General features: G+C 35.6%; 1 protein-coding gene and 1 pseudogene across 1 annotated transcript in view; one reads left to right on the plus strand and one right to left on the minus strand.

Annotated features, from left to right (window-relative positions):
* LOC113189883 (grpE protein homolog 2, mitochondrial pseudogene) overlaps nucleotides 1-19,030 on the plus strand; it is a 46,739-nt pseudogene extending 27,709 nt beyond the window's left edge.
* Nucleotides 1-19,368, minus strand: part of Gmds (GDP-mannose 4,6-dehydratase) — a 632,956-nt gene that overhangs the window by 541,250 nt on the left and 72,338 nt on the right. The window lies entirely within an intron of this gene.

Genomic DNA, 19,368 nt, shown 5'->3' on the forward strand with positions numbered 1-19,368 from the left:
TACTTTTTAACCAGGTGTGGAGATTTCACAAATATGAGTTTAAAATTATAAAACCAAAAAAATGGCCATAATTGAAAAGGTATTTTAAACAAACATACTGAGGTATAAAGGTAACAACTGAGGTATAAAGAAATAAACAAATAACAAAGAAGATTTAAATTGCCCATTGTTGTTTTTGGCATTTGGTTTTTTTTTTAATGATTCAAGAAATGTAGAATATGTAAAAGCTCTGCTGTCAAGAAAAATCTAAAAAGATGACAAATGTTTTCTTGTTCTGAATCTTTTTTGTTGATACCACTTTCTCATTCAGGATATAAAAAGTGAAATATTTAGTACCATAAAAGTCAGTTCCCCCATGTGTAAGTTGTGTGTTATAATTATGAGGCAAAAATGTGAAGAAGAAAAACTAGGGACAGAGACATTGGCAATCGTTCAAAAATATATTTTCCTGTGGTGATAAAATTATCTATACATTACTCATACTAAAAACTTGGGGAAAAAAAACACTAACAAAAAAAATTCAGTCTAATGAACACTCATCTTGCACAGCCACAGCATCAGCTCATGCCATATACTCAAGTAATAAATGGTGAGATGAATGAGCAAACAGATTAGAATTAGTCATACAACCAAATACTGTCTTTCATAACAAATGAAAAAGTCACTGGTTTTTAAAAATAGAGTCTTAGAACATTTATTTGATAATTACTGAAGCAAGATCATATTGATATTTTCATTTTGCTTAATAATTCAAAACCTTTAACTTTCATAATATGACCATAACATAAATTACTTTCTTTTTATTCTAAAGTCAAGTAGAAACCAAGTCTATGATTCAAAAAATCACCACTAAAAAAATGTATTCTGTGCATGTGAACTTTTCAATTTTGACTCCAAATGTGCTTCTATTTTCTCTACACACACCAAATAGTCCATACTTTCTTATATAGCCTGTTAAAATGAAAAGAAAGCAAAAGCACCTAAGATTTTAAAGAAGAAAGCCAAATGCCACGGGTTTTCTCTGCTAAAATCGTAGAAGAGAACAAAAAATGATCACCAAATTACTATAAAGAAAAACATGCAACAACTAACTCACATTCTTCTAATTATGCATATAATGAATTTTTATTCCTCGTATTCCAGAGGAATTTAGCTTTGTAGAAAGTACCACAACAATTGATAAACACTAAAAACTCCATTTACAATTGCAGTATAGCACAATCTGATTGTTTCTATAAACTCAGTGTGTTCTAGAGCACAGCTTCTCAAAGTTGACTGAACATCAAAATTACCTGATATCTTTTTAAAATTCAAGTTCTAATTCAGAGTGACTCGGCTGGGGTCAGAGATTCTCTGTCTCACAGGCTCTCAGGGGACACTGTCCATCTGTGAACCAAACTTTGAGCAACAAGGTTCTAGAAAGATCTCCCCTAACACAGTCGCTCAAGTGCATTCAAATTATTTGTCTTCTTTCTAAGTGTGGGCATTATATTTCTGTGGTGGATGTGAGCTTTCTAGTCTCAGATGCATTTTAAGTGGGCCTAAAAACAAGCAAGTGATAAGAATCTCTCTCTCAGCCCCATCACCAAGAACAGCTAGCCTGCTAACCTGAATACAAAAAAATCACCCATCCTATGGCTAATCTCAGCATCCAGATGTTGCTTGACCAGATCAGAGATGCCAGCATTAACCTTGTCACATGAGTAAACAATCTCGATGCCAAAAGGAAATCTAAAGACAAAGAAGAGATTTGCCAAAGAAATTAGGGATTCGGTAATTAGGAAACCACAAGACACTAGGCTTCTTGCATCAGTCAGAGATGAATGGGAACATTTGCAGAAGTATTTCACCATTAGTCTGATTTGTGAAAGAGAACCATAGGAAAAAACAGAAATTTTTAAATTCCTTTATTACCCAATACAATTATGTGTTTCAGCCTAAACTAATGCTGGCACTGTTAGACAGGATTCTTTCATTCCTCAAGGGTAAAATGAGAAACAGAATAAATATAGGCAGCCTATGTTTTAGCCTCTCCCTGTGTATCGAAGAGAGACATCTCTGTTTGGAAATGGGCATTAAAACCTGCCTGATACAGTTCTGATTCACTATTGTCTCTAAGATGGTAGCTGAAACAAACCTCAGCCCCCGAAAACACATCAATACCTCCCTCCTCATGAAAGCACCATTCTTTCATGTTCAACTCCCACAGTGGCCTTTTCATCACCTTGCTGGTTCCAACTTTTATTTTCCTTTTATAGTACTAGTAATGTTTTAAAAAAAAATTTCATATGTATACATAATGGAAACAGAAACCAAAAGTCTACCTCAGTTGTCATTCAAATAACTCCCCTGGGAGGGATTCCTTAATTTATAGTAAGAAAATACCTTCTAGAGTATGGTTAGAATACACAACCAAAGTAAAGCATAAATATGCCCTGAGATAATTAGGATTTTTTTTCTGACAAACAAAAAAGAATTGTGAAGCAAAATTTCCCATCAATCTCAAACAGATGCCATATAGTTGTCAAAATAAAGTGGTATTGTCCATCAGTTGGATGGATGTGATAATGTTTCAGAGGACCTCAATATAGAAACCTCTAACCTAGGTAAGAATCACAGATCAAAACTGTTCACTTTGAGTATAAGCTGCTTTGGATATCTGCTGGCCATCTGATTGCTACTAAGACAACTGCTCTAACCTCCCTTCAGTATTGGAGGATGAAATCGGAAAAGGCCGGATGGGGGCACAGGAAATCCCTTCTGACTACTCCCTCTAAATTCTATCAAACAAGTATAACCAGATATAGTCAATGAAACAATAAAAAAATATGAGTGTGGAGGCAAGAGGAGAATCAGTAATTATGTGCCCTGAGTAAGCAATACCAAATAAAATCTATCTAAAAAAGTAGATTGCATTTTTCCTCAATTTTTTAAAGCTCTTACTTATTAAATTTCATGCCAGTTTCATTCTTTTGGTGACAGCAACTGACACATATGGAGAGTGTACAGACATTATCCTAAAACACTTAACATTGACTTCTTTCATTTAATCTTCTCACCTGATGAGTGAGCACTACTGTAACTCCATTTTGTAGGTGGAGATTTTCTCAGCTAGAAAAGAACTAGGCTTTAACAAAGGTCTGACATCAACTCCTGCTGTATTAATTCTTTTTTAAATTAATTATTTAAAGACACCTTGTCACATCACAGAAAGTCACTCATTTGTCACTACTAGTTTAAGTCTATGAAGATTCTGATGTATGATTGGCCAAATTCTACTTACTAAACCAACAAAGATTACAAAAATTCCAATAATTTTAACTTCTCTGGATAATTTTAAAAGATCATTAATCTTTAATTCCATGTATACACTGGTATTACTCATAGAGGAAACAAGCTATTTAAATTGTAATAAGTGCCAGGGGCAGTGGCACATACTTGTAATCATAGCAGCTCCAGAGGCTAAGACAGGATGATCACGAGTTCAAAGCCATCTAAGGCAAAAGTGAGGCACTAAGCAAGTCAGAGCGACCCTGTCTCTAAATAAAATACAAAACAGCGCTGGGGATGTGGCTCAGTAGATGAGTGCCCCTGAATCCATGATACCAAAAAAAGAAAAAAAAAAAAAGAAAAAAATAGTAACAACTGACATTGAGTGATCACAGGTGTTAACAGAGCCCTGATTATATGCCCCACCCTGCATACTATGAGTGCTAGCACAAGATTTATGAATTAGGCAGAGGATAAACAGCTTCCCTCAGGAAGCTTCAAGAATTTCTTTCAAATTTTTGTTTCTATTTGGGTCTACTTTAGGATCTGGAAATTAATTTCAGTATTATAAGAAATCTAGGCTGTGAAACACTGACCCAGAGATGGCTGAGGAGCCTCCAGCTCGTCATCATGATCCTTGAAACAACTTTCCTGGTACAGAATAAGAATACACATGAGCAGGGTGAAAAGATAAAGGACTCAACAGAGATACCAAAACACCTTCTTTTCAGGCAGAATTACCATTTCCCTAACTGTCCCTGAAACACAAATAAGGGGCAAGAGTTTGGTTTCAAAGGACTTCCTGGCTGTGACTGGGGCTGCTAAAAAGTCAGAATAAGTGATGAGAAAGCCAAGACCTCATCCAAGCAAGTCACTAATGACAGAAGTTGCTGTCAATAAACTCAAAAGCAAGATCTGCCACAGATAAACTACAATACAGCTAATTCACTCAGGAGAAACAGAGCTGTCTCTCTGTGCATGTTTTATACCATAGGATATTCACCAAGAAAAATAATATTCTGCCAAGGAACATCTTAATGACACAGGAAATTGTCTATGCCTGATAAGGTCACTTGCTTTCACAGGCAAAATCTCTTGAGACTGAATTGGCCCCAGAGCCACACTAGGATATACATTCCAGTGCCTATTTTATTTAAAAATAATAATAAAAGCAGTCCATTTCCCACAGAGCAGAAAGAACACCTGACCAACAGTGGAGGCAGCTGGGTTCCAGTCATCCCTCTGCACCCAGCTGGGTATCCCTGGAAACTTAAATGGGCCACAGTGTCAGAGGCTGGTTTTTGTGCTGATAAAAAGGAACTGACTAGACAAGTTCAGAGATTCTCAAACTCTCCTCCCATGAACACAAATGAAGTCTATAGTTTTCTGTAGGTAAGATTAAATAATAGACATCTGTTCTCAAAGTTCTTTTGCATATTTTTTAATACCTTGGTCTTGAAACTACTTATCTGCTAAGAGAAAGCAGAAATTGATTACTAACAGAATAGATTTTGTTTTTTACTCTTCCACTCTCATGTGCTCAGGGTTGAAATTTTAAACTGTATACCTAAATTAGTCATTCTTACTGCTAGCAAAACTAGCCCTGGCTGACAGAATCAAGCTTACCAAGTTTTCATAAAATTGCTACAAATATACCCCACATAACTTCTGGTACCTTGCTACACGACCAGATTTGAGACCCATAAAATTGGTGACCTTTAAGATGTGGCCTTGGGTTGAAAGGAGAAAGCAACAGTAATACATATATACTTCAACCCTCCTGCTCTTCAAGTTCTAGGGCCACTGTAATTCTCTTCATTTCCATCATCTTGTGTCCCTACTGCCACCCTCTATGCTGTCACCCTATATGCTCTATGATCACATATAAAAATAAAAATTTAGAGAAGCAACAGTCCATTAATTTGAATAGGTCTCTAATTTTCTCATTGAGCTTCGCATTGCAATGCTGGTATGAAACTATCTTATGAAAAATATCGATAAGCTCTTGAAATGTCCAATCAAGACTAATGACATGTATCTTAAAGGCTAATATATTACACTGAATGATGGTGTTTAGCCCAGGTGACAATAAAGGTCTTTCCTAACAATGAACAGGCACTATAAAAATTGCCAGCAGCCGGATGACATGCATGACATCATGTGATCTGCCTTGACTCTCACGTGGAAAACAAATCACCAATGAAAGTCAGATTTCCAAGATGTCTATGTCATGTGGGATTCTCAAGCTGATGCACAAAGTTCAAGAGAGACAAACAGTAAATGTACTGGTCAGGGTTCAACAAAAAAAAAAAAAAAAAAAACAGAACAAGGGAGCCTGTGTGCATATGTATGAGACTTATTAAAAGCAATTGGGGATTGGTTCCAGAGAAGATGGAAATTCCAAAATCTGCAGTCAGAAGTTTTACATGCAGGGGAGTTGATGGTGTAGTTCCAGTCCTAGTCTGAGGGCTTAAGAGCCTAGAGAGCCAATGCTGTAGGTTCTAGGCTAAAAGCCAACAAGTTCAAAACCCAAGAACAGATGTTTCAGACTGAATCCAAAGGAAGGAAAAGACCCATGTCCCAGGAGGATGTCCCTCTTACTATTAACAGAGACAGCCTCTTTATTCTATTCAGGCCTTCAACTGATTGGATGGGGCTCACTCACATTAGAGAGGGCAATCTGCTATAGTTATTCTAATAATTCAAGTATTAATCTCACCTAAAAACAACGTCACAGACATACCCAGAATGTTCAACTAAATGTCAAAATGACACAAAATAACATCACATATGTTTACTGCATCCCCTACACTTGTATAGAAGACAAATCCATATTTTAAAACACCAAGGATGCCTCGTTATCCAAATGCATAAAAGAATGTCAGCTCCTGCAACAAATAATAGACAGGGAAACATTTTCCATGGAACTTTAAAATAAATTTAGCTAAGAGATAAAGAATCAGATTCATGATGCAATGTTAGAAGATACGAAATCAAACAAGCAGTTCTGGAAAAAAAGGCAGAAAATTCCACATATGAAAATATATAGTCACTAAAATTAAAAACGAGGATAAATTCAACAGCAGACTTGTTTAAAAAAAAAAACCAAAGCAAATGTTAGGGGAAAAAGTCACCAAAAATGACTCCAAAATATATACAAAGACAGAAAATACAAAAGAAAAGAAACGGATGATAGAGCAACTTGCATAAGCATTCAATAGGAGTAGTAGTGATAAAAGAGAAAATGTGATTCACATAGACACTGGCAGAACACTATTCAGAAGTGAAAACAGACCTTATATTTTAAAGACATAACAAGTACTAGGCAGAATAAATAAAAGCAAGTAGATTTCTATTCATATCTAACAGAACTTCCATAAAGTAACTGACACAAATTCTTCAGGAAAAAAAAAGGTGCAACTATTCCCAATGACTAACAGTAAAAGTAATAACAACATGACAAACAGCTGCCAGTTCCTCTGCCTGTATCAGGCCCTTTACTAAGGAAACATTACAATAACAATTATCTCTGTAACAATATTCTTACTTTACAGATGAAGAAACTCAGCCTCCGAGAGTACAAGTAAACTAATCAAGTTCCCACATCTGAAATTCAAATTCAGATCTGACTCTAAATCCAAGAACCTTATTCATATTGACAGCACCTCTTACAAATAGCTAGACTAGTCTTTCCATCTGGAATGGCAGGATAAGATTTATGTAGGCAAAGATTCTAAAAGCACCTTAGAATCAATAAGCAGCAAATCTAGGTCACCTCACTCCAAAAGCAGTGCTCTTTCTGCTGTGATAACTCATTTATCAGCAGGCCTCAGTTTCTCCATCTGTACAAACATGGCCAAAGTTGACTCTTCTCTTTATTCCTCCAAAACCCTGCCTCCTTGCCAGCTTGTCACACCTACTGGGCAAAACCTCAATTCTACTATCTCACTCTTTCCTCCTCAGTCTCTTGTTTCCTTTCTCTGTTCCTAATCCCAAGCAGCTGAAATAGACCAAGGAAAATCCCAATGCATACTGTTACCTCTACAAATAAATATGATTTGATTTCAACTGCATCATCACAACTGCCTGGTAATCTTATGGCATGTGCCACGTCACTGTTGTAAGCAATTTTAAATTTTGATTCAACCACTAAGTTGTCCTCTTTCAGTGAATTCACCAATGACTTCCTAGATGCCTAATCCTGTGGACATTTTTTCCAGACCTTATTATCCTCAGTCCTTTTGCAGCGTTTTATTTGGTTAACCACATAACTGTTGGCATTAACACCCCATTCAGGGGCTCAAGGGTAAAATGGGAGGGTCATTTCAGAAGACTGTTATGCCCTCCAGTCAAAAGTTCTATCCATTCAGTCTCCATACACATCATACCCATTTCCTTTATTTCCTCCATACTGCCTCATCTAGTTCCTCCTAATCCCTAATATAAACAACTATTCTAGTGTCCTTATTGAACTTTATACCCATAGTCTCATTCCCCATTCTAACTCATTGTCCAGCACTCCATCTACCTAAGTGATCTACTAAAAGCCACTAGAATTACCTTTGAAAATTCAAATCTGATCAGAATCAGTCTTTCTTCAACTTTATAGGTCCTCCCATCCAAAAGAAAACCTTAATTCTACAGGAAGATGTACAAGGTCCTTATTATTCTGCTTAATCTCTCATCATGTGCCTTTCCCCAATACCCACACATAATTTGGTCTTTCATGTGGTTACATGCAGCCTTGACCTGGGATGCTTGCCCCTAGCTAGCCTGCCTGGAGGACTCCATCCTAGCATTTCTCCTCTTATTTCCTTGCTGTCACAAGTTAGAGATACTTGTACTTCTATTAACATTCCACTGCAGTAAGCTACATGAACTGGTCTCTTCATCAATCTATTATTTCCTTGGGAACAAAATTTCTACCTTTATTTTGCATCTCCAATGCTTTTTTCACACTTGTTCACTGTGCAGTGAACAAGCACTTCATAATTGTGCAAACACATGACTGGATGGCTTAGGAGCCTTGCTTATTAGAGCACTTATAAATTCCCACCAAGTTCAAAAACTTCTTTAAGTTGAATGTTAACCAAAGCTCAGGCACGAAGCAATACCATACCATGATTCTACTTCGTGGGTGTCACCTCATGTCTCTGCACTGAGTATAGATGCCAACTTTTCTACAGTGCCTACTCTTTGATTTCTCTACATTTGCCTGTTCTTTTCCTTCCTTCCTCAAAAGGCAAAAATCAGCAATAGTCATGTGCCAGTTTTCTCACATTTCCCTTCTTTAGCTCTCCAAGTTTCAGCAAAATGCAAGGAGAGGGGAGTATGTAGCTTGCTATTGACTGCAATAGTATTCAAGACCAAAACTATCTTTACACTTGACAGTTTGACTTGTTCCATTTCAAGGCCTGAGATCCACAGGTACTAAGAACTCAAAGAGTGAAGCAAGAAGTCACCTTACTACAAACAAAATTTGAGCCTCAGAGTGTGGAGCCATAAAATTGTACATAATTTGAATATCAGATGTCAGATGAAATTACAAATATTAAGTAACTAACATATTACTGATATATCATTTTAACAGAGGATATTTTAGAAAAAGTCCTAACTAGGTTTTCATCTCATAAACCACAAAATTAGACTTCTACTATGCTTTTTGATTTCCTTGCTGTACTTTCTTAGGTTGAATGAATCAGTTGCATTCTTGAAATACTAGCCAGAACACATCAACTTCTTCTTTTAAAGAAATTCCCAAAATGGTAAAGTAGATGCCAAATAAGAACTCAGCTTCTAAATATTAACTTAATACAAGTATTGTAAGTAAAGTCAAAATTGTTAAAAGGAAATCTACTCCTGAATAGTTACAGAAAAAAAAGTTCACTATTTATTTCTATGTATTCCTTGTCAACAAAAAACAAACATATTAACTGAAATTTCTAATTCTAACTGATATAATTTATTAACAAGATATATAGTGAGGACTATCTCATCTAAATGCTGAAATTTTTAAGTCATATAATTAGAAAAAAATATTTTTAAAAAGATGCTGACATTCAGAGAGATTTATTGATTTTCTTTTAGACTTCACAATTACCTTTCTAGGGAGGGAGAAACTGAAATTCACTCAGTTTTGTAATCTTTAGGATAATCTGAAACAAGTGTTAATCTTATCCACCATAAACGAGGGACAAGTTCAGAACTAGAAGGTACTTCAAGGAACTAAATGGTGAAACAAAAGTTACCATTACTATAAAAATAGATAACTAAAAGTCTAGTTAATACAAAAAATATTGAAAAATCCTTGTAATAGCTCATTCAACAAATTCACACACAACAGTTTAAAGCAACCAGGCAAGAAAAATAAAGGCAATATAATTTTAAATCTTCTAGGAAAACAGTATTAAGAGTGAACTCCTCCCCTTTTCTTTCATAAAAGATTTGCCAAGATCTGAGATTTTTTAACTTAAACTACTCCTCCAGCAGAATACCATCCTCAGATCTAGATTTAAAAGAAAAGATTCAGATTTCAGCCATGAATGCAGATGGCAATACTTGACTCCCAATTACTATTTCAAGAGTCCTGGTAATGTTAATAAAATGTTATTACTTTTAATAACTTTTAATAACAATGTTATGGGCTGGGGTTGTGGCTCAGTGGTAGAGCGCTTGCCTAGCATATCTGAGGCACTGGGTTAGATCCTCAGCACCATATATAAATAAATAAAGGTCCATCAACAACTAGTAAAATATTTTAAAATAATAATAATAATAATGTTATTACCATTAACTTTAATGAAATTACTAATTTCTCCCAGTAATATTAAGAAATGTTATTACTTTAAGATTCTTTTAGGGCTGGGATGTGTCTCAAGCGGTGGCGTGCTCGCCTGGCATGCGTGCGGCCCGGGTTCAATCCGCAGCACCACATACAAACAAAGAGTGTTGTGTCCGCCGATAACTAAAAGATAAAATATTAAAATTCTCTCTTTCTCTCTCTCTCCCTCTCTCACTCTCTCTTTAAAAAAAAATTGTTTTAAGTCTTATATCCCTGTTATTGATTATTATTAACTCTGTTTTTGGAACAAGGGATTGAACCCAGGAGTGCTTAATCACGGAACCACATCCCCAGCCCTTTACATGTTTTAATTTGAGATGAGGTCTCTCTAAGTAGCTTAGGGCCTAGTTTGCTGAGGCTGGCTTTGAACTTGCAATCCTCCCACCTTAAGCTCCCAAGCCACAGGGATTACAGGCATGTGCCATTGCACCCCGTCTGTTACTGTATTTCCAAACTGTAAAAGGATAATTATGTTAAAAATCACCCATCTGCTGGGAACGGTGGCACAAGCCAATCCCAGCTGCTCAGGAGACTGAGACAGGAAGATCACGAGTTCAAAGCCAGCCTCAGCAAAAGCAAGGCACTAAGCAACTCAGTGAGACCCTGTCTCTAAATAAAATACAAAAATAGCTGGGGATGTGGCTCAGTGGATGACTGCCCCTGAGTTCAATCCCTGGTACCACCCATCCACCCCCCCCCCCCAAAAAAAAAGAATCACCCATCTGTCCAGTTATCTTTTTTGTAAGCCAAAACTCTAAAAATGAATTTATATCAGACTGGTAAACACCAATAAAAATGTATATCAGACTATTATATTACTTGTCAATCAAAATCCAAGTACTAAAAACTACAAATACAAATTGGTAAATGAATTCAGGAATTCATGAACTTGAACTCAGTAGTCTGTTTTTATTGTGAGGAGTAAAGATGAAACTGTCACACAAGCTTCAAGGGTCTCAGGCATGTAATCAAATGGGGTAATGAATTCTTACACATATTCAAAAAATAAAAATAATAATAACAAAAGCAAAAAAAAAAGAGGACAGAGAAGAAATTTAAAATGCAATTTTCTTAACATTGTTTTAGTCCATTCAAGCTGCAATACAAAATACCACAGATTATATATCTCATAAACAGAAATTCTCTCCGTTCTTGAGACTAGAAAGCCCAAAATCAAGGAACTGGCAGTTTATTATCTGATGAGGGCCCACTTTCTGGTTCATAGAAGGGTATGTCCAGCTAAGGGTATGTACTTAGCTCATGGAAGGGGCAAGTAAATTATCTAGGACCTCTTTTACAAGGGCACTAATTCCATTATGAAATTAGGCTCTACTCTTAGGAACTAATTACCTCTCAAAAACCCAATCTCAGAACACCATCACATTGATGATTAGTTCTCAATATGTGAATTAGTTCTCAAATGTTTGGGGGACCACAAACATTCAGACCATAGCAAATATGGAGCTCTTTTGACAAAATAAAATGGCATTCCAAACACAATCTATCATAAGGATTAATGTTTTTTTCTTTTCTTTTTTTTCTTCTCACAATTGATCCCACCTAACATCATTTCAGGGTCTCCCATCCCATCACACCATCTTCCTATGTAACTTCAACATAAATGTAGCCCCAAGACACATTTAAGAAAACAGTCTAATTTATCTGTCTCCAGGAAACAATAAATACTTTTGAATTAAATGAAAATAAAACAAGCAAACAAAAAGTGAGTCATAATCCTAAAGACTCAAAAACGTAATCTAAAACAATCTACCAAAGGAACTAAAAGAAAAAGTATCAGAAAACTCGTTAACATCTTCTTTGAAAGTACAAGGATTTCTGTGAGAAAAGTACAAACATAACGAAAGAAGAATTTAAGGTCAAAATAGGTTAATGAAAAAAAGAAATGAATGAAATAGAAATTAAAATTTCAAAAACATAATTTAAATTCACACTGAGAACAGTGAGGGACAAAATCAGTGCAATAAAGACAGAGAATAATCTGCATGGCAAACAAATTTGAGTTGCTTTCGCATATTATAGAATTAAAATAGGCACCTTCCAAATACCACAGAAAACATCAAAGAAATAAAAGTGCATACAATAAAAAATAGACCTTCCAAACCCCATGCAAGGCAAAAATACATTAAAAGCAAAAATAAAGCAGCAGATGTATGTCTAAACTTACTTATGACAATCATTTGTTAAAGACTAAAGTTTCTCATATTGAGGAGAAAAAAAATAAGATACCATCTCACAAAATAATGGGATCAGGAGTATGTCAAGCATATAAAAACAAAAAGAATGGCAATATTAATGCAAGACAAAAAAAAGAATTAAAAGCAAAAGTACGAAGTAGAATAATTAAAAGGTAATAAGCATGAATTTCTATAAAAATATCATTATACTAAAAGAATAAAAAGAATTAAAAGGCCAGGCATGGTGGCACACTCCTAAAATCCCTACAACTTGAAGGCTGACCCAGGAGGATCCCAAGTTCAAAGCTAGCCACAACAATTTAGCAAAGAAGCCCTAAGCATTTTGTGACATCCTGTCTCATAATAAAAAAATAAAAGGGCTTGGGATTTAGCTCAGTGGTAAAGAGCCACTGGGTTCAATCCTCAGTACCAAAGGAAAAACAACATAGAAGAACTAAAAGAAGAAGGAAATGTCATTAGAAATGCATGAAAATCTCCCAAATCTTCTAGATTTAGAAGAGCACACAGCACTATCAGACCTAATATGTAGGAAAAGTTTACAGAGCAAAGAGAATTGAAATTATATAACTGATAAAGTCCATGGATTTGTATCAGGGTTTATACTCACATATTAAAAAATAGATATTCCTGAGCTGGGTCATAACTCTGCTGATAAAGTGCTGGCCTAGTGTGCACAAGGCCCTGAGTTGCATCTCCAAAAGTGCAATAAATAAATATTTTCCACAGAGCAGTTACAAAAATTGATAATAACCCCAGAAACTTACAAACTGCAAAAAGTCATATTCTCAATTCCCAAAGAAGTAAAATTCATAACAAGGTTTAAATAAAATACAAATACTAAAACATTCATCAAAATGGAAATCTGCAACTACAGGTTATTTTTAAAAAGAACAAGACTGCTACTTGTCAATACTTAGGAAATAAAATCAGATAAACACAGAAAAAAATATATGGCCTTAAAGCCTTCTGTTACTAAAAAAGCAAAAATATTCCTGCATACTTGCTGATACCTAAAATTTATCCAGAGTGGGGATGGGTTCTGTCACTAAGAAATGAAAAAAAAAAAATTAAAGAGTTTATTAAAGTACAAATGCATAGTTCATAATAACATGCTTCAACTAAGGAAAAAATCAATTTTAAAAAGATAATGTGCTTCAGAATAAACCAGTTTTAGATCACCTGAACCCAGCATTACTAATTCCAGATGCTTCCAAGGTTTATAGGGCATGGAGGGGAAGAGGGCAGCAAGGACAGAAAATCAAGAGTTTAGAAGGGTTCAATAGGTAAACACTGAGGACATGCAAGACAATTTAAAAGTATCCTCTTTTTAGTGTAATTAATTCTAACTGAAAGAGCAATAATTGAAGTGATAGCAAGAGGAAGTTATACAGAGAAGAGTTCTATTCAACATAATGCATGTAAGGAAAATTAATTCTTGATTGCCTATAAGGTTGTGACAGCTAGTAGCTCTGACAACCAAGATTAAAGCAAACATTTACTTTTGAGATCTATCTCCTGCATGACAGTTTTCTTTCTTTCTTTTTTTATTAAATTATTTATTTTAATTTGTTTATACATGATGGCAGAATGCAATTCATTTTATATTTCACACATAGAGCACAATTTTTCAAGTCACTGGTTGTAAGGCAGTTTTCTTAAGAGAAATAAGTCCTGAATGTAGAGATCATAAAATAGATGTTTTCCACCCAGAGTCTTGACTAACATTTCATTGGATTATTTTCATGAATAGCTGCCATCCTCAAGCACTTGAGTATATCAGGAACTGGGAAATATTCTCTCTCATACCAAGGGCCAGGTTGGCTTTTTTTTTTTTTTTTTAGGTATAGATGGACACAACACAATGCCTTTATTTTTACGTGGCGCTGAGAATCAAACCCAGGTCCTGCCCGTGCTAGGCAAGCAGCGCTCTACCACTGAGCCACAATCCCAGCCCCTAGGCTGGCTTTATCAACTTCCCTAGGAGCATATGAGCTACAGAATGGGATCACAGGGCATACAAGCAAAGGTACAAATAAGGATTCCCACCCCAGATCCCCATACATTATAATATTAAATAAAACTATGAGATTAGTATCAACTTACATAGTGGAAGAATTTTAGATTCCTGTTGTGTGCAAGTTTATATGCTTAGATGCTAGAAGCTCTGAGTTCTCAAATTTCAAAAAAATATAAACAAATATGCCATCATCTTTGGGTTGGGGTTGAAATGCTTGCAAATGTACTTTTGAGGAAACAAAGAATTTACCTGAAAACCATTCTTTCTCATTAAAAAATCTTCAGGCCTTATATTTAAAAAGTTTAGAACTCCATGTTAAAACTCATCTATTTTATTTTTTTTCAAACTATGCCTGCAGAGTTGTATATATTTGCAGGATAAAGAAGAGTCTTCCAAAGACTGGGGGTGTAGCTCCAGGGGTAAAACACCTCTTAAGTATTGTTCAGATAGTAAATGAACAAAATAACATACAGGAGTAGAATTTAAAGGTTCCTTTTATCTGAAGGCACAAAAACCTATACAAAATATAGGAAAGGAAAAAAGAAACATGCTTGGGAGGGAAGGAGTATCAAGGACTTGGGGGCTAGGTCTCCAATCATCACTGGCAGTGGGGAATTTCACAGAGTGCACAATCCTCACTTGAGGAACAAAGAAGGCTGTCATTCAACCAGACCACACCAGAGAACCTGGCTCATCATTGGAGTCACAGAGGGAGCTAGCAGTTCCAAACACAGCACAGAGCAATCATCTTTCTCCCAGAGGGTTCTAAAGGCTGGATACATTTGGGAACTCATGAAATACAATTTCACTTCTTGAAAAAGGAGATGTCTTGATTATTAACATAAGGAGAAGAATACAAACTCAAAGAGAAAACAGCTCGTGTTAGTAGCATAAGGATAGTGAATTTAAGGGAAGTAAAGTATTATTAACCTTTGAAAGGCTCGGCAAATTTAAGCAGTTTAAGAATAACAAAAACATGGTTTCTGGGCTTGGCAGAACTAGACCAAAAGTATTATTAAATTCAAAAAGGAGACTTTTTCCCAAGGAAACATGCCACCAAAGCCTTAAGTTAAGTTTCCATGTAAAAAATGTTAAGCAAAAGAGAAAACAGACCCACCTCTCTGTAGACATTCCTGAGAATTCATGCAGATAGAAAAAAAGAGAAGTGTTACTTCACTTGAGTTCTATGAAGAACCAGAATAGCCAATGCATCATTTCACTCGAATCATCTCAAATTCAACTTTCTTCCCTTCACATTGTAATTATCCAAGCCCCAAAGAACACAGCTCCTGAGAAAAAGGCCTGTCTTTGTTTCTGTGCTTTTAGTTTTCACACACATATACACAATGCCCCTCTCAATTTGCCATAAATAAAATGTCCAGTAATAATCTGTTCACTGTAATATTAATGATCATTTTTATGGTTAACACTTATACATTAAAACATTCTACATATTTTATATATGAATCCACATAATCTGGGAGCACAGATGTGTGAATTGTCTGTCCTCCAGAGGCCATTATAGGCAGATGCACACTAGCAACCTCATGTGTCACCAGCATCCCCATGTCAGTCACCAAGAATGTAAATCATATTTCTGCTAATTGACAAACTGGACCAAAACAGGATAAATTCTTTTTTTTTTTTTGATGTTTAATCTTTTGTTGTTGTTGTTGTTCCATATTATTGGTGCATTATAGTTATACATAATGGTGGGATTTGTTGTTACATATTCATACAAATACACAATATAACAATATAATCTGGCAAATGTAATTCTCTGATACACATACACACCATGTTTTCTTTATTCATTCTTTGACAGACACCTAAGCTGGTTCCACAGTTTGGCTATTGTGAGTTGTGCTACTATGAACATGGGTATGGACATATTGCTAAAGGATATGACTCTAATTCGTTAGAATAAATACCAAGGATGGTACAGCTGGGTCATATGTTTGTTCCATCCCTCAAAAGAAATACTCCACACTTATTTCTATACTGGTTGTTCTAATTTATAATCCTACCAAATTTTAAAAGTATTCTCTTTTTCTCCATATCCTCTCCAGAATTTATTATTATTTGTATTTTTGATGGCTGCCATTCTAACTGGAATAAAATGTCAGTATAGTTTTGATTTCATTTCCATTGTAACTAAGGATGTTGAACATTTTTTTCATATATTTGTTGGCCATTTGTATTTCTTCTTTTGAGAAATGTTTAGTTCATTTGCCCTTTTGCTAATTTGGTTATTTCATTTTTTTAGTGGTAAGTTTTCTGAGTTCTTTGTATATTCTAGATATTAATCCTCTGTCAGAAGAGTAGGTAGAAAAAATTCTCTCCCATTCAAAACCAGATAAATTCTGAGTCTATTACTTGATGAGTTACATAGTGGCAGTTCTCCTAATATGTTATCCAAATTTCTGTTTTTCACTGTCAACAGAATTCAAGCACCTAATGCAATACAACAATGGTTAAAAACAGGTTTTAAAGTCAGAGGTTTACGCTCTTATTAGCTATGTTATTTCAACTAAGTGATTTCCCTTTTCTACAATTCATCTGTGAAATGGACACATTCATAAAGACAGACAAAGATTAAAGATTACAGAATGTCTTGTAAAACAACCGAGACTAGACTAGGAAGAGAAACTCATGGAAACCACATAATGGCTTAACCCAGAGTCAGATGAAAAGACAACCTGATCTGCTGGGCAGAGTGGGGGAGAGGACACTTTTTAGTTTGAGTCCATCCCGTTTATTGATTCTTGATTTTAATTCTTTTGCCAAAGAAGTCTTATTAAGGAAGTTGGGGCCTGATCCCACATGATGGAGATTAGGGCCTACTTTTTCTTCTATTAGACAGAGGGTCTCTGGTTTTATTCCTAGGTCCTTGATCCATTTTGAGTTGTGCTGTGTGCATGGTGAGAGATAGGATTTAATTTCATTTTGTTGCATACAGATTTCCAGTTTTCCCAGCACCATTTGTTGAAGAGGCTATCTTTTCTCCTATGTATGTTTTGGCACCTTTGTCTAATATAAGATAATTGTAATTTTGAGGGTTATTCTTTGTGTCCGCTGTTCTATACCATTGGTCTCCCAGTCTGTTTTGGTGCCAATACCCTGCTGTTTTTGTTACTATTGTTCTGTAGTATAGTTTAAGGTTTGGTATAGCAATGCCACCTGCTTCACTCTTCCTGCTAAGGATTGCTTTAGCTATTCTGGATTTCTTCTTTTTCCAGATGAATTTCATGATTGACTTTTCTATTTCTATGAGGTATGCCATTGGGATTTTGATTGGAATTATATTAAATCTGTATAGTGCTTTTGGTAACATGGTCATTTTGATAATATTAATTCTACCTATCTAAGAGCAAGGTAGCTCTTTCCATCTTCTAAGGTCTTCTTTGATTTCTCTCTTTATGGTTCTGTAGTTTTCATTGTATAGATCTTTCACCTCTTTGGTTAAGTTGATTCCCAGGTATTAAATTTTTTTTTTGAGGCTATTGAAAATGGGGTAGTTTTCCTCATTTCCCTTTCTAAGAATTTGTCATTGATACACAGAAATGCATTTGATTTATGTTGAAATTTAAGGTGATGCACCCATGTGATTATACTTAAAGCTAAAAAAAAAAAAAAAGATACATTATAGCAGCACAACTTCTGAAAAGAGCCAACTGTGAAGCACAGGCTACCTTCAGGTGGATTGACCAGGCAGTTCATTTAAGGTGATTCACCCATGTGGTTACACTTAAAGCTAAAAAAAAAAAAAAAAAAAAAAAAGATACATTAAAAGCAGCACAATTTCTGACAAGAGCCAACTGTGAAGCACAGGCTAACTTCAGGTGGATTGACCAGGCAATTCTTCTGGGTCTGTCTAAGTGAGAGCAAGTTGGGTACTAAGGTAGGACTGCTGAGGGTTGCAGGAGAGAATCTAAGAGGATTGATAAAACTGGTTACCAGCACAAGCAGAGATACCAGGGGCTGTTCAAGGCAAGGCATACTTCAAAATATTAAAGGAGTTGAACAACTTGGCAACAGGTACAGTGACTCTTGGCCTCATATACCAAGGGATCACTGCATCCTTTAAGCACTACCACTCAAGAACTGCTGGTGAGGACTTCAGCTCTGAGGACCCTCCTGATGAGCTTGGGCCCCATCTTGCCAAATGATCCTTAAAGGTAAAACTTGTAAAACTGGAGGAGAAAGTCCAAGATTGAACAATGAGATACGTACCAGAGAGCTACAGTTGACTGTGAAAACATAAGAAGATAAACCCAGAGATATGTAGAAGACACCAAAGTATTTGGAATCCAGAGTTTCTGGAAAGACTTGGTCACAGAGATGGGAGACATTTTGGAGAATGCTACTAAATGCATTTCTGAAAAAGAGAGAACCTGAGGACCAAAAGCTCACTCTGGAGAATGTGTTCTGAGGGTTGTTACTTTCAGAAGCAAAGCTGAAAAGCATGTTTGCCAAGCATAGCCAAGAGAAGATGACTCCCAAGGGTGATAAATAGGACCTTTATGAGAATGAACTCATCTGTCATGTGGCAGCTGGTGTTGAGGTATAACCTGGCATGATGGCTACAAACTTCATGGCTGTACCATTAGACTTACTAAGGTGACTGAACTCTGGGAGAACATTCAGTTCTCCAAGAGAACTGATGGCCTGTTCACAGAGATCTGAATGTTCTCTCAAAGTTCAGTCACCTATTTTCTTTATTTATTAAAATAGGTTTGTATTGAACCATGAGATGCTTCATGTGCTCTGTTCAGGATTTAGTCATATTGGCTTTATTTCTATGATACTCTATTGATTTTATGTGACTAGTTGGCCCTCATCAGAAGTCTTGCCTTTGAGCATTTGAACAATGTGGCAACTGTTTCTATGGCTTTTATCAAAAGCCATAATTTATGAAAATTATTTTAAATTGGTACTCTGATGACTTTGAACCTGAAATTCTCTTAACTGTGTATTTTTAACTAATTGTTAAAATTAATACAGTGTATCATATGATATTTTAT

Source organism: Urocitellus parryii, chromosome 8, assembly GCF_045843805.1.
Source record: "Urocitellus parryii isolate mUroPar1 chromosome 8, mUroPar1.hap1, whole genome shotgun sequence".
Taxonomy (NCBI): domain Eukaryota; kingdom Metazoa; phylum Chordata; class Mammalia; order Rodentia; family Sciuridae; genus Urocitellus; species Urocitellus parryii.